Genomic DNA, 22,225 nt, shown 5'->3' on the forward strand with positions numbered 1-22,225 from the left:
GATGAACCATCTATGGTTTTATCTATTAGCAAAGATAAAGGCTACCTATGCCTTTATTATCTTAATCACTGATAAAAAAATTTGTATAGTCCAAAGCCATATAGAGCTCTCTGGGGTTCTCCACTGGACATCTCCTGTCACATTGAAATTAAACCATTAAGATGTATTATTTGAGAACATTGTACATAGTAACAGCAATATTGTTCGATGAATGACTTAGCTATTCTCAGCAATACAATGGCCCAAGAAAACCCCAAAGGACCAATGATGAAGGATACTATCCACCTTCAAAGAAAGAACTGATATTGTTTGAATACAGACTGAAGCATGCTAATTTTCACTTTCTTTCATTCATTTACTTTTATTCAAGTCTTGTACAAAATGACTAATATGGAAATGTTTTACATGATTGCACATGTATAACCTATATCTACTTACAGTCTCAAGGAGGGGAGGGATAGAATTTGGAATTCAGCACTTTTTTTTAAATGTTAAAATTGTTTTATTATGTAATTGTGGGAAATAAAATATATTTTTAAAAATTGTATACAAATAAAAAATAAAATAAGTCCATACCAAAAAAAATGTGCTCTTTGAGCCCTGTCATCCAAACCATTCTGTTCATTAGAAGTATTATCTTCTAATCTATATCTCTCCATCTTCTCCATAAAAGTATCATAAAATAATAAATGCTTTCCTGAAACCTAGATAAATGACACCAATAGAACTCTCCATATCTACCAGTTTAATAATCTTTCAAAAAAATGAAACACAGTTAGTCTGGCCTGACTTGTTCTTGATAAAGGCAGGCTGGCTGAAATGTTTCAGGATAATTCTGGAGCTATACAATCTTAACATGTGCAGAAGAGTTAGTCTAGTTGAAGAAGACCATTGAAAGCTGGGTTTTGTCCTATCTCCCTAGGCATATGTTAAATTTATTTTGTCTTTGCTAAAAAATTATAAATGCAGTGGTACCTTTCATTTTCTACACTTCTTAGCTATGCCTGTGATGATGTGATCTGCTGTAGAAAATGATCAGTAGGGACAGCTAGGTGGCACAGTGAGTAGAGCACTGGCCCTGGAGTAAGGAGGACCTGAGTTCAAATTCTGCCTCAGACACTTGACACACTTACTAGCTGTGTGATCTTGAGCAAGTCACTTAACCCCAATTGCCCTGCCTTCCCTCCTCCAAAAAAAGACAAGAAAAAAATGATCTGTAAAGGTCTGTTTTTCCCCTCTTTCCCCAACCTTTGATATTTCTACTAAAGCTACCCTCAATGGGAAAAGTGTTAGATCTAGTGTGAGGAAGGTCTATTGCTGAAATCCCACCAATCGAATACCCACCATCCACACAACCATAAACACAAACACACATATACACACATGCCTTTATGAAGTCTCCCATATAATAGATAGATAGATAGACAGACAGACAGACAGATAGATAGACAGATAGAAGACACAGAGAGAGACAGAGAAAAGGAAAGAGATTTAATAAATATTTGTATCATTAAAAATTCCTTTCATACATACTTAACCAGCCATCTCCTTAATGAGCCATTCCAGAATTTCCCCAGCAATCAGTCAAGCTCACAAGCTTGTTGTTTACAGACCCTGTTCTGTACCTTTTTTTTCTTCCAAGCTTTTGAGACTTATCCCATTTTCCTTGATCTTCCATATGTCACTGACCATGGCTCAGTCATCACAATGTCCAGTTCTTTCAGGACCCAAGAATATCATGCATCTGGGCCAAGTGACTTCAGCCTACCATGGGCATCTAATTGCTTTCATACTGTTACTTGCTTTTCTTGGCTATCATAGTCTATGAAGTACTTTCTTAGTAGCGGTCTTGTGAAGTAAACATTATTTCCTCTCTCTGATGAAGAAAATGAGGTTTAGAATGATAAAGTGAATGGTGATCACAGCTACCAAGTGCTAGGAAACCCCCAGACACAGGCTTTCTGAGTACACATCTGGTTCTCTTTCTTCTACTACCTTGGTGGAATGTGTGTGTGTGTGTGTGTGTGTGTGTGTGTGTGTGTGTGTGTGTGTGTGGTGGGGTGGGAGGAGGAATCTTTGATGTGACTATTCACCGTCTTTATCACTCCCAAATCTCCTGCCCTGAGATTACTCAAGAACAATTTTCTCTGTGTCTTAGCTGTGCTGTTACATGTTTTTCTGCATAATTTCATTTGCTCGTGGCATTTCAGGCCATCTCCAGAGACCTGCTCTGAAACTTTGATCTCATTCTGACTTCTCTACAGCCTTTCTCCAGATCTTAGGTATTCCTGTCAATGCAAATTATCCTAATTGGCATTCACTATCACAGGTGGCTGGGCCGAAGAGGGGACTAGGAGATTCATAGAGTCAAGGAAGAAAGCTGAAAAGCTTAAAGAAAGAAAGAAAAAATTAAGCCCAAGATTCATCAAAGAATATGCCAGATGCTCCCAGATCATACACTCAGTTCCTTCTACTGCAGTTTTGGTACAATCTGTTGCTGGCAATGAGCCTTTTAACAAGTCTTCCTCTGAGAGGCGTTATTAGATCAGCACTACCATTGGCTATAGAAACTGCTGGGCAGCTAGGTGTTGCATTGGATAGAACACTGGACATGGAGTCAGGAAGAATCATCTTCCCGAGTTCAGATCTGACCTCAGACACTTACAAACTGTTTGACCCTGGGCAAGTCACTTAGTCTTGTTCGCCTCAGTTTCCTCATCTGTAAAATGAGCTGGAGAGGGCACCATCAAGGCACTCCAAGATCTTTGCCAAAAAAAACCTAAATGAAGTCATGAAGAGTCAGACACGACTGAAAAATCTCTGAACAACAACAACATGGAAAGTGTGAATCAACTGACTGCTCTGTTCTAGCCATTAACCTTGTGACTTCTCAGATGATACTTTTATTCCCTGGCCACTAGTCTTTCCTGTAGGTTGCCTTTCCCCTTAGAATGTAAGCTCCTTGGGGGCAGATACTATTTTACTTTTGCATTTATACCCTCAACACTTAGCATAGTTTGGAGCACATAAAAATCATCTAATAAATATTTTTTACTCCTTTGTTCATTCATTATGACAGTTTTGGAATTTGTTAAGGATTACTTCAAAGGGAGGAGACAATGATGGGGTTTGACCCCAGATATAAAGTGCATAGGTCAGCACAAAGTACATATAAAGTATGTTTAAAGGGCCTAAGCACGAATTCTGATTCTGTCACTTAACTGACTAGGTGATGTCAACCTCTCTGGGTCCCAGTTTCATTCAGGTGTTCAACTTGGGAACCTAGAAGGTGCCTTCCAGGGATAGATAGATAGATAGATAGATAGATAGATAGATGATAGATGACTCATAGATAGATAGATAGGTAGATAGATACATAGATAGATAGATAGAAAGGTAGACAGACAGGCAGATAGATAGATGATTCATAGAGAGACAGGTCGATAGATAGACAGATAGATAGATGATGGATGGATAGATAGAGATAGATAATGAGACATAGGGAGAGAGATAGGTAATAGATCATAGATAATATATGTATATAGATGCATGTGTCTATATATTTTGACAACTATATTTCAATATAATTGGTTACCTTTTTGATTAGACATATTTTAGTTTATGAATTCAAAAATACCATTCTAGGAAGGGATCCGTATGCTTCATCAGATTGACAAAGGCTTTCATGACATGCTCTGTACTACCAACATTTCCCAAAACTAGGTCTGTCCAACCTTTCTCAATACTAACCCATACTGTGAGCATGAAAAGATTTTTGGAGTGTACACAAAAATCCTAGCTTTTAGAAAGTGAGCTCTAAGTGGGAATGGGTCAGTTAGTATTTTAAAGCTATTCAATACCAGCTAAAAGAGTTCCATTAGCATGCAAATGTAAAGTGGGCAGCCCATAGGCTCAACATCAACCAAGCAAAACAAGGAAATCCATTAGAAGCTTTCTTGTCAGGCATTGACAGAGCCACACTCACCTGGAGAAAAAATCTACTTCCTCCATAACAAAAATCAAAGTTAACAATTCTATACTTTTTATTAGGAGAAAGAAGTAAGAGTTATCTTGGCTGTGATGGAGAGAAGGATGGTCTTGAATTCAGGAAGACCTGGCCTTAATTCTGTCTTGGACACATATGGACTTTTTGACTGGAGGCAAGACATTTAACCTCTCAGTGCTCAGAGCAGTTCTCTGAAATGAGTTGCTGATATAATGTTAGTGAAGGGAGTTTTTGCCCTGGGAATCCATCACAAGGATTAAATGACAGGTCCAGACCTCAAAACAAAATAATGACAAAAAAAATAGCTAACATTTGAATAATGCTTTAATGTTTGCATTCGCAAATTGTTTTTCTCACAATAATCCTGATCTTGAAAGAAATATCTAGGTGGGTATGTAAGTAACATATTCTTTCTCTCTCTCTCTCTCCCTCTCCCTCCCTGACTGCCCCCGACACTTTCTCTCTCTCACACATACACACATATGCACATATGTATCAATGTATCTACCTAATTCCCCACCTAAGCATAATCTCTTTCCTCCTCAGAAATATCAAAAGTTAAATTGACATTTCTAAATTATCTAAGAACTCTGGAATTGTTAATGTCCCTTTCCCCCTTTTCAGATACTCCATGCCTTCACTATGGAAGGAAAATGTGGCTATACAATATTGAAGGCCAGTTTTAATTTTTGTTCATTTCATGGTTTTCCATGGCAAAAAAAGGAAAAATTCATTAGGAGTATCGAAATCTCAAATTCATCATAAGAGGTTGTGTGTTGCATTTGGTAGATGTCTATGAATTCCCTTAACATAGATTCTAACTGGGACAAGCAGGACTTGTCTATGAATACACATGGAGAGGAGATAATTCCCCTATATTGGGTAATTTATCAGCTCACAATATGTCAATCTGTTGCCCAATAGAGTAAAAAAGTCTACATCCCAACAAATCAAATATGGCGAAAAAGATGGATTGTGGTGCATCAAAATGCTATAGTTGGTTGTTGGGCAACAAGGTGGTACAGTGGATAAGGTATTTGGCCTGGAGTTAGGAACACCTAAGTTCACATCCAGCCTCAGAGACTTCCTATGTGTGGCCTAGGTAAGTCAATTAACCTCTGTTTCCCTCAGTTTCCTCATCTGTGAAATAAGGATGATAATATTAGTGCCTACCTCCCAGAGTCATTATGAGGATCAAATGAGACTATAATTGTAAAGCACTAAGCATAGTGTCTGGTGCTTGGTAAATGCTATATAAATGTTAACTTATTATTATATAGTTCTGGAGCAGTGGACCTAGCCATGAGCCAATGTAAAAGAAAGAGGTTTCTTGGATTCCAAGCTGTTGCTGATTCATTGCTTATTGCGTGGGATGAAAGACCCTCACCAATTAAAAGTTAATTTATAATAAGGAGCCATCTCAGGGAGGGAACAGAAATAAATTTTATTCCATTCTCGAGAATAGGGCATCCCCTGCTAGCACAGAGTGGAACCAGCAAAGAAGGCAGAGTACAAGGGGCAAAGCACCAATAATTATACCTAAGGCAAGAGAATTCTCGCCCACCTCTGACCCTTCTCACCACTGGCTGAGAGGCAAGCTTACAATCTGAGCACAAAAGCTAGACAAAGAACCGGGAAATCGAGGCACAGAAACTCCAATTCCCATTCCCTTAGTTAATGGTTACAACTGAGGTTACATCTATAAATCTAAAGAAGGAGAATAGGATAAGGGGTGCGGGATGCCCTCTCCATTCTTTTACAGTACTTTTACAGTAAAGGAAAGCAGGTCACAGTGACCCTATTCTTACTGATCAAATCTTTAAACCAGAACCATAAGATAGAACAAAAAGTTTCAGGGTAAACTTTCCCAGAGGCTGAGCCATCAGACTCTCATGGCCTCAGAATTTTCCACGTCCCTATTTCCCTATTTCTTGATTTTTAAACATTTCTTAGTATACACACACATACACACACACACACACACACACACACACACACACACACACACACATTTATACATATCTTCCTTGTGAAGTCTTCACATTTTATTTACCTCACACACTTATTATTCCCAAAGTTCTTGTTCAGAACAATAGTGTTGACCTTCAGGAATCACTAGTTAAGCTACACACTGAGTATTCAGAATCAGGACAACTTGTTGGTGGTGATTTGAATACAGTTGCACCACTTGTGGCAGAAGCCAGCAATGGAGATAAAGAGGGTAGAGAAAATAACTTCTTTCCTCTTGCACTGTGATGGCCACCAATATTCTCCTGGCTGATGAATTCCTAGGAGCTAGAATGCTTTCTCTGAAAGGTTGAATGAAATCATAGATTTCCATTATAATCACCTGAATCATCAATGCAGAAAGAACCTTGAGTCTAACAGTCAAGTTTTATTCCCAGTCTCAAAGGATTTTCAAAAAGAAGAATTGTGTTTTTCTTACTGTTTCAATAAACCTTGCTTCTGCAACTGAAATATTGGTTCTTTTATTCAGATGTAAGGGCACAGCTAGGTGGCTGCTGGCCCTGGGGGCAGGAAGACTCCTCTCTCTGAGTTCAAACCTGGCCTCAGATACTTATTAGCTGCTGCATGACCCTAGGCAAGTCACTCAACTCCATTTGCCAAAATTTCTTCATCTGTAAAATGACCTGGAGAAGGAAATGGCAAACCACTCCAATATCTTTGCCAAGAAAACCCCATATAGAGTCACAAAAAGTCAGACACAACTGAAATAGCTGGATAACAACAACATCCAGATGTAATCTAAAATAGATTGCAATGTTTATCTTTTTTTTTAATTCCACTGAAATTAAAACTAAAGTACTTTTTATATCCAACTACCTTCCTGTCCTCCCTCCAAAAAAAGTTGCTATTTTGCATCTATTTCTTTTTTTACATGTTTTCTCAAATACAGGTAAACAAAAAAAAATTTAGAATTTTTTTTATATTGTGAGTTCCAAATTCTCTCCCTTCCTCCATTCCTTACTCCACCTTAAGAAGGCAAGTGATTTAATATAGATTAGACATGTTCAGTCATGCAAAACATTTCCATATTAGCTATGTTGCAAACAAAACACTGATTAAAAAACTAAGAATAATAAAATTTAAAAAGTTTGCTTTGATCTGCACTCAGACTCCACTATTTCTTTCTTTGCCATTGGATAGCATATTTCATCATAGTACTTTGGAATTGTTTTGGATCATTGTATTGCTGTGAATAGCCAAGTGATTTCTAGTTGATCATCATTGCAACATTGCTCTTACAGTGCACAGTGTTCTCCTGGTTCTGCTCACTTCACTTTGCATCAATTCAAGTAAGTTTTTCCAGATTTTTCTTGAAAGCATAGTATTGCATCACAGTCATATGCCATAACTTCTTCAGTCATTTCCCAATTAATGAGCATCCCTTCAATTTCCAATTATTTGCCACCACAAGAAGAGTTGATATAAATATTTTTGTATATAAAAGTCTTTTTCCTTTGTTTTTTCTAATCTCTTTGGGGTCCAGACCTAGTAGTGCTATTACTGAGTCAGGGGGTATCTTCACCTATTTCTGACACACAAAAAAGGAATTGGTTGGTAAATTGAAAGTGAGGGAACTATGGAAGAATGGGACCTTACCATCTTAGGATTCATGGTAACCAAGGAAGGGAACATTAGGACTAGTCAGTCTTAAACTATAGATTCCTGGAAAGTGAATTTTGAAAATCTCATAAATTATGGGTATGATTTCATGAGTTGAGACTCTAAATGAAAAGATGATTCAATAGGGATGGGAGATGCTTAAAATGAAATTTTAATACTATAATCTTAAATGATCCAGATGAAAGAGAAAAAAAGGATGGGAGAATCCAAAAAGATCCACGTGGCTGCTAAGGAAGCCATCTAATGAGTTCAAAACTAAATAAAAATAAAACATACAGAAAACTTAAAAAGGGTATCTCAATTCCTTCTATTTATGAATGATTATTTGTTTATGGATACTAAGTCTCTCTATTGAGCTCAGGTTGTAGTCAATCATGGCTAGAGCCCACTGCAGAATTGCAAGGATGCTTTGACCTATTCGGTTTTTTCAACTATGGCCAGTTCCTTAGGCAGCCTGATGCTCTCTTCCAGAGGATCACTATATTGATGCCAAAGGTATTCCAGGCATTCAATTTGCTTTCACTTTATGGCAGCTCAGAACTCCTGAATTCAAGCAATCCACCAGTCTCATCCACCCCAGCAGCTGGGACAACAGGAATGCACTGCCATGTCAGGCAAATATCAGTTCAATCTAACATTTATTAAGTGACTACTACATGTACAACAGTGTGTAAGACAATAGAAGAAATACAAAGACAGAAAAGGTAGGGCCCCTATCTTCATAGAATTTATGTTCCACTTGGAGATTACAATAAACACCACTTTAAAGCTTCAAATGGAGCCAGGATTTCATTGATATAGGAAGTTCCTCTTATTATACGACCCAAAACCCACCCATGCCTTCTTGTCCACATCAATTAATCAACAACCATTCATTAAACATCTACACCATGTGAGTTATTATTCTAGACAGGGGAAAAATAAAGACAAGATTAAAATAGTCCCTACCCTCAAGGAATTTACATCGTGAGTGGGGGGAGAGGTAATTATTTTGCATATAATTATATATAAAATTGATAGAAATTTTGGGAGGGACAAACTAGGAATAAAAGAGATTTATAAAGGTCTCATGTTGTTGTTCAGTCATTTTAGACTTCTCTTGATCCCATTTTTTGTTTTCTTGCCAAAGATGCTGGAGTGGTTTGCCATTTGTTTCTCCAGCTCATTTTACAAATGAGGAAACTAAGGTAAATAGGGCTAAGTGACTTGCCCAAGGTCACACAGCTAGAAAGTATCTGAGGCTACATTTGAACACAGTTCTTCCTGTTTCCATGCCCAGTGTTCTAGGCCTGTGCCAATGTGCCACTTAGCTACCCAAGGTCTCCTGTAGGAGGGGATATTTGAGTGGAGCTTTGAAGAACATAGATATTGTAAAAAAGGAAGTAGACTGGAAAGAGTGCATTTTAGGAATGGGAGGAAAGCCTATGCATAAGCAAAGAGGGAGGAGATATATAGGTGGTGCTGTGACTAAAGCCCTGGGCCTGGAGTAAGGAAGAGTTGAGTTCAAATCTGACTTCAGATGCCCATTAGCTATGTGACCGGGGCAAGTCACTTAATCTCTGCCAGCTTCAATATCCTCCACTGTAAAACGAGGATAATAATAACACCTACTTCACAGGGTTGTCATAAGGATCAAGCACTTCACACAGTGCCTGGCACACAGTAGGCATTGATAAATGATTGATTCTTCCCACTCTTCCTGTAGGTTCTCCAAATGATAGACACCCAATGTGATTAGATTCTTCCTCTACATCTCTTGATAGGCAAATAACTCTAAAATATAGTAGTTCCTGGTAAATAAGAGAAATACAGAATTATAGCCAGAGTTCAAAGAAAGATCCTTAGTGACTGGGAGATAAGAAAAATCTTCCTAGAACAAACAATGGTACTTGGGTTGAGTCTTCTAGGATGGGGAAGGATTTTAATAGAGATTGTGAGAGAAAATAGGGCATACATTTCAGGCAGAAGAAATGGTGCAAGTAAAAGTAAAAAGGCAAAAGAACATCATGTATTATTTTGAGGAGGGTGAGTAGTTTGTTTTGATTGGAGCTCTTATAACCCAGAAGTCAATGGAGTTAAATAATTCTGGAAAAGGTAAAGTGGAGTTAGGTTATAAAGGGCCTTGAAGAGCAGACCTTCTGAAAAATGTGAAAAAAAATTATGGAGAATTTAGATTTTTCTTAAGTATGTAATAAGAAGTCAATGAAGGGTGTTGACCATAAAATTGAAAAAAGAATGAAAGTCATTGAAGATAGGGACAGTTTCATTTTTGTCATGGCCTAAAATGCTGATTAGAATACAGTACAAACTTAATAAATGCTTGATTGATTAAAGAAAGAATACCAAAGAGTTGACAAATATTTGCAGGTAAGCTAAGGTTAAGAATAAGCTTAGGCTTGCAAAACCTAGTAAGGACAGTAACGAGTGGGTAGTTTTCTTATTTGCTTATGTCAAGGATTTTGTTTCATTTTGCTTTTAACTATGTTAGAGGCGAAAAAAATTCTAAACTAAAAAATGCAGAAAAAGCATTCTATTTTCCCCTGCCCCATTCCATTTCTTCCTTTCTCTTCATTTTTCAAATATTTGTTGTAATTCTGTTATCTCATACTAGATAGGGTCCAGGGCTTGGAGTGAAGCAGACCAGGGTTCTAACTGCATCTCAGATACTTGATAACTGTGTGACTCTGTGGAAGTCCCCGAACCTTCTCATGCCTCCATTTCTTCATCTGTAACATGAAGAGCTTAGACTGAATAGGCTTTAAGGTCTTTTCTAGCTCCAAAGCTATGATCTTACGAATAAGGAGAAAACAGAGCTGCTTGCATACCCTTTTGCTCTCAACCTTATCATACCATAGGGCAGGGCTGTCCAACCTTAGGTTTTTATTGATTTGCCATTTTAGTGAGAGCTCTGCTGTAGCTCAGCTTCATTTACTAAAGCATTTATGTAATTTCTATGCTTGTAGGTGGGCTGCATAAATTTCACTGCAGACCCACATTTTGGACAGCACCGCCATAGGGGTTTAAATCTGTTTTGTACTATGGAGTCCTTTGGTGGTCTGGTGAAGTCTATGGATTCCTCAAAGTAGTGTTTTTAAATGTATATGATAAAACACATACAATTGCAAAGAAAACCAACTATATCAAAATACAGTTATCTAATTTTTTTAAAGTTTATAGACCCCAGGTTAAGGACATCTGCGGTAAGAAAAGTAGTGGACAGACTGGAAATGTAAGGGGCAAAGTTGAGAGATTTGAAAACAAAGACTAATTGCAGAATCATAGACTTACAGCTGGATATATCTTCAGAGGCATCCAAAACAAATCTCTTATTTTATTAATGAGGAAACTGACCTCTAGGGAAGAGGAATGACTTGCCCAAAGTCAAAAAGGTGGTCAGTTAGTAGCAGTGAGATTTGAACCTGCGAGATGTTCATAAGCAAACACTCAGCAAGGTACTGAAAATCTCATTTCCCAGCAGTGACCGAGTTAGGAATTCCACACCCCAGATCCTGAAAGAGCTTGAAAATGTGATGGTTGAAATATTGGTAGTAATTGGAGAGTCAGAGAATGTCAGAAGTGAACAAAGCTTAGAGTTTATTTTGCCTTACCGCACATTTTACAGATAGAGAAATTGAAGGCCAGAGCACTAAGGGATTTACACAAGAGATAGATAGATAGGTTGATAGATAAATAGATAGATAGATACAGATATAGATATATATGTATATATGTGCATATATATGTGTGTACATATGTGCATGTGTGTATGTCTGTCTGTATATATGTATATATACATATATTTATACATAAATGTATTGCATGTATTTGTTTATATATAAATATATTTCAGATACTTATTCATGTATTTCATATTTGTATATATACACAAGATTATATACCTATGTATATATACATATATATATGTATATATATTTCATTGTAAAGTCAATACAAGAACTCAGATTTATCCTATTGTCTCTGGCTATAAAACCCTATAATTCTATTAATGCTCTCTTAAAATAAACAAAGCCATCAACTCTGATATGGAAGAAAAATCACTTACCTCCAGTTTTTTCTATCCTTTTAAACATTTCCTGACACTTTAAATAAATAAAACAAGGGGGAATGAGTAGGAGAAAAGAAAGATTATTTGAACTAATTTAAGTCACTTTAGAAGACAAAGATGCGAGGAGCAATATGATTTAGTAACTCCTCATGGGTTAGCTAAGGAAGTCAACTCTTCACCAGCCAATAATTTGAAGGATATGCCCTGGCACCTCTCCTGTAGTGTTCCAAAAGACATCAAGTATGGTTCAGACATAATATTTGCAAGTTGTTTCAATACATTGAGATAAAACATCCATGTCTGGTGAACAAAACTCATGGAATGTAAGTATCACCTTCGTATTGAGCATTATTGGATATCAGTAACCAATCAAATAGTAAGCATTCACTACAGGTCAGGCACTAGGCTAAGTGCTTTACAAAGAGTATTTAATTTGGGAGATAGATGCTATTCTTATTCTCATTTGACAATTGGAGAAACTGAAGTTAAGTAACTTTCCCAGAGTCTCACAACTAGTAGGTGTCTGAGGCCTGATATGAACTCAGATCTCCCTGACTCCTGACTCAGAGCTCTAGCTAATGTGCTAACTAGTTGCCTCCCACACAGGGATGAGAGATAGAATATTTTGTTTCAGGAAAAGGAAGTAAGCCACTTTGGCTAGATCACGGAGTGTGTGAAGGGGAGTAGAATGTAAGATGATTAAAAAGCTGTTATTGGAGGTTGGAGGTGGTCTTTCCTTTTCAAAGAGGACCACTGACAACACAAGGTGATGTCTTGACTCATGTGCTAATTGGATTTAAACAAGGTAAGAGTTGCACAAATTGAAGGAGCAGGTCTAATGAAGAGTTTTAAACGACAGATAAACAAATTTATTTTATATTTGATCTTGGAGGTAATGGGGAACCACTGGGATTTATTGAACAGCAGAGTAACATTGTTTGCCTCAGTTTCCTCATTGGTAAAATGAGATGGAGAAACAAATGGCAGACCACTTCAGTATCTTTGCCAAGAAAACCCCAAATGAGGTTACGGAGAATTGGACATGACTCGACAACAACAACATAAGGTAACATAGTAAGACCCAAATTTTTAGAAAATTGCTTCAGCAGCTGAATGGAGGATGAATTGGAGTAGGTAGAAATTTGAGTTGAGGAGATCAGAATTATTTACAATATTACAATAGTCCAGGCATGAGGAAATGGGGGATTGAATTGGGGTAGCAACTATGTAAAAAAAAAAAGACCTACGCAGAAATGTGCTGGACTCAACTCGAATTGCCTCAGGAGAGACTATTGTTAAATTTTTAGTGTGAAATCAGCAAATGCTACAAATCAGGGCTTGATTTATTGTTTTGTTGATGGTGTAGACTTAAGAACATAATGTAGAGAATGGTAATAATGTAGATTTCGAAATGTCTCAGTTGTATTTTTTCTGTGGAGAGCAAGCTATTTGACATAGGCCACTTTATTTAACAGCGTGCCTCTTCACGTACTCAAAAGATGTCGTAAAAATGAAAATATATAAGATCTGGCAACTGATCAGTTATGTGGTGAACAAGAGAGGGGAGTCAAGAATGACACTGAGGTTACAAATCTGGGTTATTGATGTGATACTTGACCCCAGATAATAATAAGGAAATTCAGAAAAAGGGAGAGTTTAGGAGCAAAGTTTAATTCTGCTTTGGAAACATTTGATTTGAGGTACCTGTGGGACGTCCAGTTTAATATATCTACAAGGAAGTTGGTGATGGAGGACTAGTGTCCAGCAGAGAACCTGGGGTTAGAAATTTAGACACTGCAATCATGGGCATAGACATGATAATAGAATCAATGGGAGCTGATGTGATCACCAAATGAGAAAGTATAGACAGAAAAGAGAAGACCCAGGACAGAACCTCGGGAGACACACATAGTTTGTGGCCTTGACATGGATGAAGATCTTGTTGGTGGTTGTTTTTTGTCCTTTGTTCTCGAAGAGGACCAAAATGACATCACTGTGTTAGAGTCAAGTTATAGTGTGTCCGACTATGGCTGACCAGACCAATACGAGCTCAGAATGCTCTATCACAGGTCAGGAACAAATAGTCCATGTGAACAGTTGGGGTGGATTCGCTAAATTTGCACATCTTGCATTTCTGTTTAGCTGCTTCAATTCTGCTTTGCTCATAGAGGACAGCACTTTTTCTGATGAGGGCATGCCATACTGAGTAGTCCTGGGCCAGTGTCTCCCATGCCACAAACTCAATTCCAAAGTTAAAAGAGAGCTTGAGAGTATCTTTGTATCGCATTTTCTGACGACCATATGCATACTTGCCCTTCATGAGTTCTCCATAAAATAGTCTTTTTGGAAAGCCTACATTTGGCATTCGAATAATATGGCCAGCCCATTGGATTTGTACTCTCCAAAGTAGAGTTTGAGTCCAGCGAAAGAGATGAAGAAGGAAAGGTCAGAGATACAGGAAAACGAAGGGAGAGAAGAGTCACAGAAACCTAGAGAGCAGAGAGTACCCAGAAAGAGAAGGTGGGTCACAGAGTCAAACACTATAGAGGTTAAGGAGACAGAGGAAAAACAAGAAACCATTGAATTTGGCAGTTAAGAGATCCTTGGAAATAGGCAAGAAACTAGTAAGATTGGCCTAATTCCCTTTCTTGCTTAGGAGCACACCCATACTTTCAAGGAATTCACATTCTACTATACAACAAAAGTTTGTTTGTTTCTTTGTTTTCTGGACAGTTCTAATTGTTTAAAGGTTCCTTCCCCTAATGAGACAAAAATCTGTCTCCTTATAACTTTGATCCTACTTCTTTCCTCTGAAGCTAAGCAAAAAACAGAGCAAATCTTTCTGATTTCTCTCTGCTGAGAAATGAATAGTTCAGTAACACAATTATATTTACTTTTTTATTTTTTAATTTATTTTTTCCCTTAAAGCCAAGGGGAAAAAAAAATTCTCTCTGTACTTGAGAATTTTTTCCTATCAATATGAAAGTGAGTTGGCTAATTTCCGAATACATTGGTTTATACATGTGGGCCTGGTATGTGAGGAGAGAGCATAAAGTCCTAAGATTGACATCATGGGTGGCTTATAGAATTGGTCCCAATATTTTGTAGTCCTATTTTTTATATGTATAAACAAAGGCTTCAAAACAATGGACAGAATTTTAAGAAAGTAAATAAATCATACACATAGCCACAGTGAAAATAAGTTCTGGTCCATGTGAGCAAGATTCATAGATATCCTCAAAGCAGGAAGACTATAACTCATATTTATTTTATTGTAGAAAAATCTATGAAAGGAGAAGACATCTTCCTTCCAAAGATCCGTTTATTTTATATTTCACAATATTTAAAGAGATCTTTTCTAAAAGGTTTGCTTAGAGGCTTGGAATTTATTTTCTTTCTTTTTTTAATGTACCCCCAAAGAAAAATAAAATCTTCTGCAAAATATTTCCTCTTACAATAAATTATATTATCCAGAATGATGATAGTCTGGAGTATTTTGATTAATAAAATCTTATACAGAATTTTTAGAGCTGGAAAGGACCTCGGTGACCATCTTTTCTAACTCACGGCCCAAAAGAACTTCTGTAATAACACACCAGAAAATTGTTTTTTGAGATTCTTCTTGAAAAACTCTGATGAGAAGCCCATTAAAAATCAGAATACAACGAATCATATCATCAAATCTTAAGATTGGAAGGGAAACCTCTGGCCAAACTGAATGAGAAGTTTTTTGGGCAACAGACCCAAAATATAATTGAATAAGTAGCTAACAAGGGGATGATGAGGGAGGGAGGGTAGAATCCACTGACTACCAAGAAAGTCTATTCCATCTTTGGATGATTCTAATTTTTAAGAAGAGTTTTCTGATAGTAAGTCTAAATTTTATTCTCTGAATCTTCTACCAATTTTTCCTAGGTCTTTCTGCTGAAACCAAGAAGACCAAATCTAATCTTTCTTCTACAGAGAGTTCTTCTAATACTTAAACACACATAGCACAACCCCACAAAGATCCTCCTTTCCTTGGATAGCTAATTTCACTGGGTGTGGTCTTTTGGGTTTTCACCATCCCAGATATACGCTAGATTATTGATATCCTTCCTGAAATATGGAGAGCCCAGAGACGAGCAAAGTGTGACAAATGTAGTATGACCAAGGAAAAGTATATTGCAGTCTACCAATCAAAGAACCAAACAATAACCATTTATTAAAAGCTTACTATGTATAAAGCACAATATTAAGTTCTAAGGAAAGAAGATATAGCAAAAATAATCCCAGCCTTCAAAGAGCTTACATTCTCATGAGAGAAACAACACAGATAAAGCAGAAAATAAAAGATAAATACTAGGTGGTTGTTGTTGTTCAGTCATTTCCAACTCTTTGTGACCCCATTTGAGGTTTTCTTGGCAAAGATACTAGAGTGGTTTGCCATTTCCTTCTCCAGCTCATTTTACTAATGAGAAAACTAAGGCAAACAGGGTTAAGTGATTTACCCAGGGTCAGACAGCTAATAAATATCTGTGGCCAGGGAAATGAGTCTTCCTGACTTCAAACCTGACATTTTGTCCACCATACCATATAGCTGCCCATAAATACTAGATAGATAGAAATTAAACTTACAGAAGAAGGTATTAGAAGCTGGGGGAGATCAGGAAAGGTCTCAGAGAGCAGGTGACATTTGCCTGAATCTTAAACAAAGCCAGAGATACTAAGAGCTGGAAAAAGAGAGACAGGAGAGGAGAAACACAGAGAAAGAGGAGAGAGAGAGAGAGAAGAGAGAGAGAGAGAGCATACCTATCATGGGAGACAGTAAGCTTAAAAGGCATAGGTATGAAAAATAGAGTGTAATGTGTGAAGAGCAGCTAAGTGGGTAAAATGGAGAGACCTAGAGAGTCTAGAGGTTGAGGCAAGTATGTTGAAAGAATAGAAAAATAAGAAGGTTCAAGATCGTAACTAGCTTTAAATGCCAAAAAGGGAAAAAAGAAAAAAATAGTTCATATTTGATGTTAGAGGTAATAGGAAGCCATTGAAGTTTATCAAGTGGAGGAGCACAGGGGTTATCACATAGGCAGACCTATACTTTAGGAAAAGCACTGTAAAAGATGGACTGGAGTAAGCAAATACCTGACACCAAAAGACCAATTGGAAAGCTATTGCAATACTCTGGTTGAAGAGTAGTGGTTATGCGAATGGAGCAGAAGTGATTTATGGCAGAAATTCAGTAGACAAAAAGTATAAGATTTGGCTTGACATCACATTTATTTTTTGTCTATGGTCTTTTATTTATACACATAGACCCCATGGTCCACTAAAACCCCTAGGTTTTGCTTTGCTTTGGTTTGGTTTTTCCAGGTAAAGTGTTATTTAGCCTCATTTCCCCCTCAACCAAGTACAAGAATGAAGTGTGTCTCTATTAATTTAATATAATTTAATTTGGCCCATCATCCTAGCCTATTGATATCATTTTAGATCCAGAATTCATTTAGTCAGCTGTCAGTTATCTCTCCCAGCTCTTTTATTGGACCATTTTTATTGTTAATGGCAATAATTGCCATTAATCTTCTGTTCTTCCTCTTCGACTGTTTCCTTGAGACTCCCTATGATGAGGTTCTGCAAACTTAAAAAAAAAGATTAGTATATTTCAGTCTCCTTCATATTCTCATATATTTTATGTATTTAAAAATATTACTCCGACAAGGGCTCCATAGACTTCACAAGACTATCTAGGTTGTTTGCGACACGCAAAAAGCATTTTGAACCCCTGTTCTGTGGTCTCTAGCTTGTTAAATACACATTTATCCTCTCATTCCTCTTCATTTTAAATCTCTTTTGATTAGGCTGCCAAGATTTCAAGCACATATATTTTTACCAGCCCTCAGTTTTATTCAATACATGGCCAAAAGGTAGTCATTTATATATTTAAGCCATGGTCCAGAAACTTAACCTTTGTTCTCAGATACCAATTTCTTAACCAGCTGTTCTTTTCCCAGATCTGCCTTTCCCTTCTAAATCTTCAGTCTTCAGTCAATATCAATAATGAAAACACCAGCTGTGCCCCAAAGGTCTTGGACAGATTTCTTAATCCCTAGTAATATTTCCTAGTTTTCTTCTGGTAGTATAAATTGTCCTTTACTCATTAGGAGTTATCATGTTTGACAAGTCTGGGGAAGCTTTCCAACACATCGCAGTGGTGTTTAACTATTCCAGCATATACTTACAACTAAAACCAAATTAAATATGTTTTAACTTTTCATTGATGATTCATGGGGCATATTAGGGAGGCAGTATGGTGTGTGAGAAATAGTACTGGACTACAAGTTGGACTGAGGTGTAAATATACCTGAAGACCTAAGTTCAAATCTAGCCTCAGACAAGTACTAGTTGTGTGACCCTGGGCAAGTCACTTAATCACTGTCTGCCCCAATTTCCTCAACTGTAAAATGGGAATAATAAAGCACCTACCTCTCAGGGTTGTTATGAGCATCGAATGAGATAGTATTTTTAAGTCACTTAGCATAGCACTTGGCACATAGTACATGCTTAATAATTGCGTGTTTCCTCCCTCCCTTCTGTTCACCTTTTATCATTCCTCTCTCTCTCCATCTTGCCCTCCCTCCCTCTTTCTTTTGCATTCATTTTTCTTCCTTCCTCTCTCCTTCTCTCTCTCCCTTCTTTCCATCCATTCTTCCTTTCTTCCATCCATTCTTCCTTCCATTCTTCCATAATCTATACTTCCTCTCTCTTTTTCTTGTATCTTCCTTCCTCTCCTCCCTCCCACCCTTCTAGCCATCCTTTCTTCCTCCCTTTCTATCCCTAGACTGTCAAATAAATCAGCTTTTTATAAAATCATGGAATCTTAAAGTTAGAAGGGACATTAATGGCTATTGTGGTTAATTATCATAGGAATCTATTGAATGAGACTCTCTAATTGTATTTAATTACTTTTCTTGGGAAGATAAGATTAAATATATAAGGATAAATTATAATGTCAGAAGGAACCTAGGAAGAATTACTAAAGATTATGAATTTTACTTGGTTGCATTTTTGTAATATAGGGCATCCCCAAAGTGAGTGCAGTTTTAAGTTCTTCAGGCTTATTATTTTAAAAGTCTTTAAATAGTAATTAAAGCTTAAATAACAACTAGTAAATATTCTCAAAGCTATTAAAGCCTAAAACTGCACTAAGATTTTGGGAATACCCTGTATAATGATCTAGGTTATGTCTATTAAAAACTCTCTATTGGCATGAAATTAACCTTAAGAAGACTATTTTGACAGAGAATAATCCTTGGAAGTTGCCACCAAACTGAAAAACCTTGTAATAAGAATCTAAAGGTAGACTGTCTATCATACAGGGACCAAACCAGATGAGTTCAAAGAGCTTCATCACCCGATTGGTTGCTGGGTGGAGAACTTTTCAGCCATAGCAACTTTCAAGAAATCAGACTTTCAGACTAGAAGGATTTCATGGGGCCATATAGTCCAACCTGTACCTGAATAAGCATTTGCTCTACAAAATGCCTGACAAGTCTTAATTGATCATCTCCTATTATGAGAAACCCACCAGCCGGTGAGAGAAGACATCCCATTTTGGAATTGCTATAATGGTGGGGATGTTATTCATTACATCAAGCTTAGCTATATCTGCCTCTTTACAATGTCCATGCATTGCTCCCATGGGGCCAGGTAGGATAAGTCTAATCCCTGTTCCATGTGATGGTTCTTCAGATCCTTGAAGACAGTTGTCACAAACCTAGCCCCACCCCCACATCTGTTCTTCTATAGTAAACATCTTCACTTCTTTCACCTTATCCTCCTAAGAGAGGTCGGCTTGACAGAGTGAATAGGGCTCTGGACCTAGGTTCAGAAAGTCCTGCCTCACACACTTACTCTCTCTGTGACCTTAGGACAAATAATTTAACCTCTCTATTCCTAAGGCTATAAAATGAAGGCATTTGGCTGGATGTTCCCTAAGGCCCTCATAGCTTTAGAAATACTACTCTATGATCTCAAGGTCCAATGAGGCCATAACATCATAGGTTTCAAACTAGAAGAGACCAGACCTTCTGTTAATTCAGAAAGAGATTATAATCTGTGATCTGGTAGAGAGAGAACCCACACCAAAAACAGAAGTAATATAGAAAGCAACCAGAGAGCAGTTCATAACAGTGTGGTTAGCTAGAAGAAATTTCTGTGGGGGAAAAAAAGTGAAGGACTGCAGTCTTTGCAAAGAAATATAGCTTTTATTCTTCTTTTTGGCCCTAATAATTCAATAAAGATAAAAAACTTTCCTTTTGGCTTCCTATCATAAAATAAAGTAAAATAAAATAACATTTAAAAGTCTCTTTGAACAAGGAAGGTGACAGCAAGCAATCCATTGTCAAGAATGCAAATTTAAATAAAGATTGAAAATGCAAGCCCTGGTTCTGATAGCAACATTAACTCACCCACATTTCACATATGTTGTGGATTTTTTTTGCAATAGCAGTGTTCTTACTAGAAGCTGAACTCTGAACATGTGTGGTGTGGGGGAGTCAGTAACAGAGTGTTAGAGTTTGCATTTCTTAACTTTGATATATGTAAAGTTGCATATTCACTGGAGTTTTTTGAGACTTCTTTTCACTGATCCAGAAAGCTTACTGCTCAGGTGTCTGTCTCTGTGCTATTCTCTCTAACTTCCAAATTTGGAATCAACTACTACATACTTTTGGCCATCACAGCAGATGAGTAGTTATGAAAAATGGGCCTAGGGAGGGAAGGAGTTCCTGGGAAAATGTTAATAAAATTTCAAGTTTAGATCAGGTTGCGATTTAAGCAATTATCCAGGTTTTTCATTTTATTTACTCTTTCTTATCGGTCCATGAACTGAATGAGTGTACAATACTGGATTCATATTTCAAGCAATTGGCCATAAATGTCATCATGATGCAAAGGTAAGAGCCTAAAATTCATAGCAAAACACATAGATGATGTCACTTTTTTTCCTTAAGGACTGAGTCTCATTTCTTGAGAATCAAAGAAGAAAAATTAAATGTGTGAATTCCAGGGACATTTTTTTTCAGAGATATAATAATAAAGGGAGAATCCCTTACATCTTTTCTAAATTTTTATCCTGGTAAATGTATACTTTTCTTCCCCTTCTACCTACCCCCCCCATTTTCCAGGTGTAGTAGAAACAGTTATGGAATCAAAAGATCATTTATTACCTGTATGATCCTGGGTGACTCACATTCAGTCTGTGAACCTTGGTTTCCTCATCTATAAAATGGAAATAATATCTGCTCTCAGAGCTTTGACAAGGATTCATTTCAATTCAGTCACCAAGATATCTAATTTAACATTCACTTTTTGAGAAACAGAAAAAAATGGAATTATGTGTTTCAGTTGTATTCTTTTAGGGATATCATAATATGGGAATCCTACATTTATTCTTTGATAAATACATCCATTTTTTCTTTGTTTCAGATACAGTAGAAAGAAGAATGTGCTTGGACAGAAGACCTGATTTGGAGTCCCTTTATTAGCTGGGAAAACTATTTTTTCACCCTATATGTTGCTTTCTACCTCCATTAAAATGAAAGCTCTCTGAGTGTAGCAACTGTTGTAATTATTTTTGTATCCTTACATCTAACAGAGTTCCTGACACATACACGCTTTTAGATTGCATAAATACTTGTTTTGTGTGGAGCCTCAGATAGATGCTAGTGATGCAAAGACAAAAGAAGGCAGAGGAGGAGGAGGAGGAAGAGGAGGAGGAGGAGGAGGAAGAAGAAGAAGAAGAAGAAGAAGAAGAAGAAGAAGAAGAAGAAGAAGAAGAAGAAGAAGAAGAAGAAGAAGAAGAAGAAACTAATATTCTAGTGATAGGAGAAGGTAAAAAGAAAATTGGGCAGCTAAGTGGTACTATGGGTAGACCCTGAAGTTAGGAAGACTCCTCTTCCTGAGCTCAAATGCAACCTCAGAAATTTACTAGTTCTGCGACCCTGGGAAAGTCATTTAACCCTGTTTGCTTCAGTTTTCTCATCTGTAAAATGAGTTGGATGAGGAACTGGCAAACCACCCCAATGTCTTAGCCAAAAAAACCCATATGGGGTCACAAAGAGTCTGACACAACTGAACCGTAACAACAACAAATAGAAAAATTTAAGTGGAAAATAGAATGAACAACAAGGGGTTTGGGAAAGGCTTCTATTCAGGATATGCATCAAAGTAAATATGATAACCAATCCATCAATAAATCGTTAAGTAATTATCAAATATCTACTATATGTCAGGCACTATGCTAAATGCTGGTGATACAAAAGCAAATATGAAACAGCTCCAGTCCTCAAGGAGTTTACATTGTATTTGGGAAAATAACATATGAATATGTAAGTATATAGAAAATAAATATATTGGGTTAGGGAGGAGTGATGAGAGCAGATGAGAGGATGAGTGATCTAGACGGTGAGATTTGAATTGAGTTTTGAGGAAAACACAGGATTCTATATGGCAGATGTGAGGGAGTATAC

The 22,225-nt window shown here is 37.1% G+C and overlaps 1 long non-coding RNA gene across 1 annotated transcript in view; it reads left to right on the forward strand.

The window, feature by feature from the left end:
• LOC118850577 overlaps positions 1–21,311 on the forward strand; it is a 115,768-nt gene extending 94,457 nt beyond the window's left edge. Inside the window, exon 4 of the long non-coding RNA XR_005010482.1 lies at positions 21,183–21,311. This is a non-coding gene — a long non-coding RNA (uncharacterized LOC118850577). The remainder of the gene's footprint in view (positions 1–21,182) is intronic.
• Positions 21,312–22,225: the final 914 nt, after the last annotated feature.

Source organism: Trichosurus vulpecula, chromosome 5 (assembly GCF_011100635.1).
Source record: "Trichosurus vulpecula isolate mTriVul1 chromosome 5, mTriVul1.pri, whole genome shotgun sequence".
Lineage (NCBI taxonomy): Eukaryota > Metazoa > Chordata > Mammalia > Diprotodontia > Phalangeridae > Trichosurus > Trichosurus vulpecula.